Source organism: Chlorocebus sabaeus, chromosome 9, assembly GCF_047675955.1.
Source record: "Chlorocebus sabaeus isolate Y175 chromosome 9, mChlSab1.0.hap1, whole genome shotgun sequence".
Lineage (NCBI taxonomy): Eukaryota > Metazoa > Chordata > Mammalia > Primates > Cercopithecidae > Chlorocebus > Chlorocebus sabaeus.
The window spans coordinates 5,807,383-5,813,417 of NC_132912.1; positions in this window are offsets into that span (position 1 = coordinate 5,807,383).

A 6,035-nucleotide genomic window follows, 5' to 3' on the forward strand; every position below is an offset into this window, starting at 1 on the left:
GGCATAACAAGAGGTGCCAGAGAGAAAGACCAATGAGATACTTTACAGCCAAGGTCTGCAAAGCACACACCCAGGGACTCCAGCTTAGGAAGCCTGGCGGTGAATGTTTGTTGAATGCAAAGGAACACATTGTCGTAGGCTGGCCTGGGAGCCCAACACAAAATAAGAACCAGCGCCCAACCGGGCTCTCAGTTTACTTGTTACTAGAAATATTATTGGGCTTTATCAAGTCTTGACAATTCTGTTGCCCTGTTTGAAAGGGACACAGAATTAATCCATGGGCTGTCAGATCATCTGAGGAAGGGCATTATAGACCAGGCCAGTTTTAGATTCAGCCTGCTGGGTGTGGGAGCCACTGGTTGGTGGGGCAAGCACAGGTTGGGGGCTGGATGTGGGAACTCAGTAGCACCCGGCCTCTTGAGTAATACTGCTCTCATCAATGCCGTATTTAACCAAAACTGCACCTAAATCGTATCTTATCTGTATTTCTTGAATACAAGTTTATACTCCATGATATTTTAGAAGCAGCAAGGGACCCCTCTGACAGCAAAGAAGCAGAAAAAATCCCTGACAGTTGGACTCTTTGAAGTTAGCTTGTGGTGGATTTTTTTCCTATGGCTTAGTTAAGTCTAAGTTTTATAAATGACCTATTTCTGTTCTGCTGCCCACAGATTCCCAGAGGCTCGTAGGCAAAATCCCACGCTCTCTGGCTGGCCAAATCTTGCCTTTTATGATCAAAGTCTCTCCCAGGTCTTTGAAAATCATAAGCATAAGAAGGATTACAGTAAGCCCTGTTATATATGTAAAATTCCAAGGAATTAAGTCTCACTCTCGTTTTCGTGCCTGCTAGAAAAAGTATGAAGGGAAAAAAAAGCCACACCAACGAATCTTCTGTTTCTTCATCCTCACCCCGGAAGAGTGCTGCCATTAATCGAAGTCGTTATAAAGCTTTGTAAACCACAGAGCACCATGGGAATCAAAATGAAGTTGTTCTTTATGCTACGTAATTGACTATTGATCCAAGACTTTAGAAGGTCAGCAGTCATCCCTCTTCCGTCTTCTCCAGTGTCCTTGGCGGAGTTAAGAGTCAGTTGTTCCTTTCTTGTTTGCTCATGCCTTGTCCTGGTCTGCTGGGGTTGCTAAAACAAATTCTATATGGCTGGGCACAGTGGCTCATGGCTGTAATCTCAACACTTCGGGAGGCTCAGGAGGGAGGAACTCTTGAGCCTAAGACCAGCCTGGGCAACATAATGAGACCCCGTCTCTACAAAAATCAAAAAATTAGACAGATGTGGTGGCACACGTCTGTAGTCCCAGCTACTCAGGAGGCTGACGTGGGAGCATCGCCTCAGCCTAGGAGATTGAGATCACGCCACTGCACTCCAGCCTGCACAACAGGGCAAGACCCTGGCTTAAATAAAAGAAAACACAACGTAAACACTGGTAGTTTTCAAACAAACAACGGAAATTTATTTCTAGTTCTAGAGGCTGGGAAGCCCAGGATAAGTGCCTGGTGACAACTGCTCTCTTCTTCACAGACAGCACCTTCTTTCTGTGTCCTCATCTGCCTGAAGAGGCAAGCCAGCTCTCTGGCACCTTTTTTTTTTTTTGAGATGGAGTTTCACTCTTGTTGTGCAGGCTGGAGTGCAGTGGCACGATATCAGCTTACCGCAACCTCTGCTTCCCAGCTTCAAGCGATTCTCCTGCCTCAGTCTCCCAAGTAGCTGGGATTACAGGCGCCCGTCACCATGCTTGGCTAATTTTGTATTTTTAGTAGAGATGGGGTTTCACCATGTTGGTCAGACTGGTCTCGAACTCCTGACATCAAGTGATCCACCCACCTTGGCCTCCCAAAGTGCTGGGATTACAGGTGTGAGCCAGCACGCCAGGCCTGGCACCTCTTTTCTAAGGGCACTGGTCCCTTTCAAGAGAGCTCTGTCCTCATAAGCTAATCAGCACCCAGAGACTCTACATCCTAATACCATCACTGTGGGGGTGGGGATTTGAACACAGGAATCTGGGGAGACACAGACAGTCAGACCACAGCATCCCCCAGCTCACCACATGACAAGGTGCAGCATCTGTTCCTGTACCTGCTCCCTGAGAAACAGACTCAGATTCTTGGGTCCAAGATTTGCTTTTATGTGTTTTCATATCCTTAGTGCCCAGCAGAGAACTTAAAATAGAACAACCAGTAAAAAAAAAAAAAAAAAAAAAAGGAAAGAAGAAGATGGGTGGGCTTGGATGGATGGGGAAGAGGACCAAGGAGCAAGAGGACATCCCTGCTTCTCCTCTGGTCCCAGCCCTCTGTCCCCAGCGCAGCAGAATGAGCTTCAGGATTTGGATTCACACCAAGAACAGAGGGACTTTTCTTTGTTGATCACTCAGTGTGCAGATGGTGAAGCTAAGTGCACGTCCTGGCTCAGCGTTCAGCGGCAGATTCTCCCCAGCCAAGAAGCCCCTGTGCACAAGAACCACACACCTGGAGGCCAGATGCTAGAGTGAAATTGTATTTGAACAAATAAATGTGTACACATGTGCAGATGCTAGAGTGAAATTGCATTTGAACAAATAAATGTGTACACACGTGCGTGAGAGAGAGAGAGATAGAGACAGGCAGACAGGCCTATCATCCATCTTTTCTGTCTTTATTTGTGGTTTGGAGAAAAAGGAGGCACTCTTTAGATTGGACCAATTTAAGACATCTTTTCATTCAACTTGTCAGAGATCACAAGACCTTCATGCCAAAATCACTAAGGCCTCACTGTTAATACCGTGTGGTGCCAATGTGGAGAAAAGAGAAAAGGCAAAGACTCCAGGGTCTGGAAATACTTTCTTAGCCACAACAGGGGGCACAGCCCCTGCCACAGCACAGCTGCTCGAAAGATGAGCAAGCAGCCCAGCTTTGCTCTCAGAGCCAGTCTTAGGCTCGTTTTTCTGAATGAAGGAACTCAGCTGCCTAGAAGAAACAGGTGTCGCCCGCTGGAGAGAAAGCACGAGCAGTTTAACAAAGTGGCCCAGGGGATGAAATGGACAGGCAAAGGCATTCTTTTCATCCCAAATGACTTCAGAACTATCTGCAGAGTCACCTAGTAGCACAGATGGGATACCACGGGAGCATTGCTGTGGTCCAGGAGTAGACAAGATTCGACTCCCTCCCTGGAAGACCATGGGGAGCCCAGAGCTGAGCAAGAGATCCCACTGGGGATCCCACTGGGGTCTCTTGCTGTCTCCCTCACCTCCTGATGCCTTACATCTGCAGAAGGTGGGCAGCACCCCCGCTCCAAGGGCTGAGGACACAGGGTGCAGCTGCATTTTCTTACTGTGAAATGGTCCCTCAATTATGATCTCTCCAAAGGGGAGGGTTTGATGCCAGGGACTTTGTCCAGAGCCAGACCTAGAAGACCCACCATCGTCTAGGGAGCGAGCCATGCCAGTGCAGGCAAGGCTAATCAGTGAAACGCATTTTATCCCGCACTTTCCTGCAGAGGAGATGAGGGTCGGCTCTGTGACACAAACATCAGGACCTAGGGCTTTGCATATCTAGTTTATCTGACAGTGTAGTTCCAAAAAAGGTGTCAACACCCACGGTGGAATATAAGCTCCTATAACCAAAACCATGCCCTTGTAGCCAACGGGAAACTGAAAGGTGTTTTTAAGGAGAACCCAGTTTATAATGGTTACACATTTTTGCACTTTGTTGCTCCTGTATGCATTCAATTTTTATGATTGAAAAAAACATCAAAACACATGGAGAGTAACCCTCATGTTTCTATTTGCCCCACGCCCCCAACATGAGCAAATAGTAGTATTCTATCATGTGCTTCATATCATTTCCTTTTTTTTTTTTAGAGATGGGGTCTCACTTTGTTGCCGAGGCTGGTCTCGAACTTCTGAGCTCAAGCAATCCTCCTGCCTTAGCCCCTCAAAAGTGCTGAGATTACAGGTGTGAGCCACCCTGCCTGGCCAATATCATTTTTTAAGAAATGGAATACAACAGAGTTGAAGTTCCCTGTGTTCCTATCCCCAAGCCACAGGTATCCCCATGACACCAGTGTGTAGTTTCTATGATTTTATGTATTTACTGCATACATATGAATTCTTAGATGGGCTTTTTAAAAAAATTATACAAATTGATTCATACCATACACAGAAAAGGTTTGGCAATTGTTTGATTGACCATCATATTTTTTAGATCTATTCATGTTAAAACATGTAATTCTAATCCATCTTAACTTTTATCGAGTGTAGGTATGACATATAAGATGTATATGATATTCTACATCTTATTCCTTACTGGTGGGGTCTTTCACTATTATAGGTATTGCTGCAGTAAACAACCTCATACATGTCTCCTTGTGACATTGCATGAGAGGTTTTTTGTTTTTGTTTTTGTTTTGTCTCGCTCTGTCGCCCAGGCTAGAGTACAGTGGCGTGATCTCGGCTCACTGCAAGCTCTGCCTCCCGGGTTCAAACCATTCTCCTGCCTCAGCCTCCCGAGTAGCTGGGACTACAGGCACCTGCCACCACGAACAGGTAGTTTTTTGTATTTTTTAGTAGAGACAGAGTTTCACCGTGTTAGCCAGGATGGTCTCGATCTCCTGACCTCATGATCCACCCATCTCTGCCTCCCAAAGTGCTGGGATTACAGGCTTGAGCCACCGCGCCTGGCCCCGAGAGTTTCTTTAGGATATATTTATATAAAGTATAATTACTGGGAACAAGGGGTACGCACGTTTTTAATTGCATTAGTATCAGCCAATAGCTCTCCAAAACAGACCCATCATCAGTGTAGTCCCCACAGGCAGCCTGTGCATTTCCATTTGCCCATATGGCTCACCCATCAACACTGTGAAACTCAGACCTTTCAATGACTATCTCGATGGTGGCATTCAATGCTAATCACTTTGCTAAATTAAACATTAATTTGAATTTCCCTGATCACTTCTGAGCATCCTTTCCTGTGAGTGGACATTTCAAGATCCCTCTTTTATAAAGCCCTGTTCTTATTCCTTGCCCAGTTTTTTTCTATTAGGTTATCTTTTTTGTGTGTGTGTAGAAATGGGGTCTCAGGGTTTTTTTCTACTAGGTTATCTTTTTCTTTTTCTGTAGAAATTGGGTCTCATTAGGCTGCCCAAGCTTGTCTCAAACTCCTAAGCTCAATCCTCCTGCCTTAGCCTCCCAAAGTGCTAGGATGACAGGCACAAGCCACAGCACCTGGCCCATTTTCTTAATGATCTATAATAAGATCTTGATATATTTTGCTTGCCAATTACTTGTTATATATGTTGCAGATGTCTGCTCCAAATCTGTCCACTGCACACTGCATTTCAAAATGTAAACTGAGAAGTCTTATGACTGCCGGACTCCTGAAATAGATGGTATGATCTTAAAGTGGGAATAGTTCACACAGCTGCAAGACCTACAGATATCAACAAAACCACACAATAGTCGATGTCACTTTCATATTTAGGGACCACTTTACGTTTTTCAAGGCATCTTTTTTTTTTCTTTTTTGTGGGGACAGAGTCTCACTCTGTCTCCCAGGCTGGAGTGCAGTGGTATGATCTCAGCTCACTGCAACCTCCGTCTCCAAGTTCAAGTGATTCTCCTGCCTCGGCCTGCTGAGTAGCTGGGATTACAAGCGTGCACCCCCACACCTGGCTTATTTTTGTATTTTTAGTAGAGACAGGGTTTCACCATCTTGGCCAGGCTGATCTCAAACTCCTGGCCTCAAGTGATCCACCTACCTTGGCTCCCCAAATTTCTGAGATTACAGACGTAAGCCACACCACCCAGCCAAGGCATCTTTCAATCATTTAATTTCAACCTCATAAAAACCTGAGGCGGCCGGGCGTGGTGGCTCACACCTATAATCCCAGCACTTTAGGAAGCCAAGACGGGTGGATCACGAGGTCAGGAAATCGAGACCATCCTGGCTAACATGGTGAAACCCTGTCTCTACTAAAAATACAGAAAAAAAAAAAAAAAAAAAATTAGCCGGGCGTGGTGGCAGGCACCTGTAGTCCCAGCTA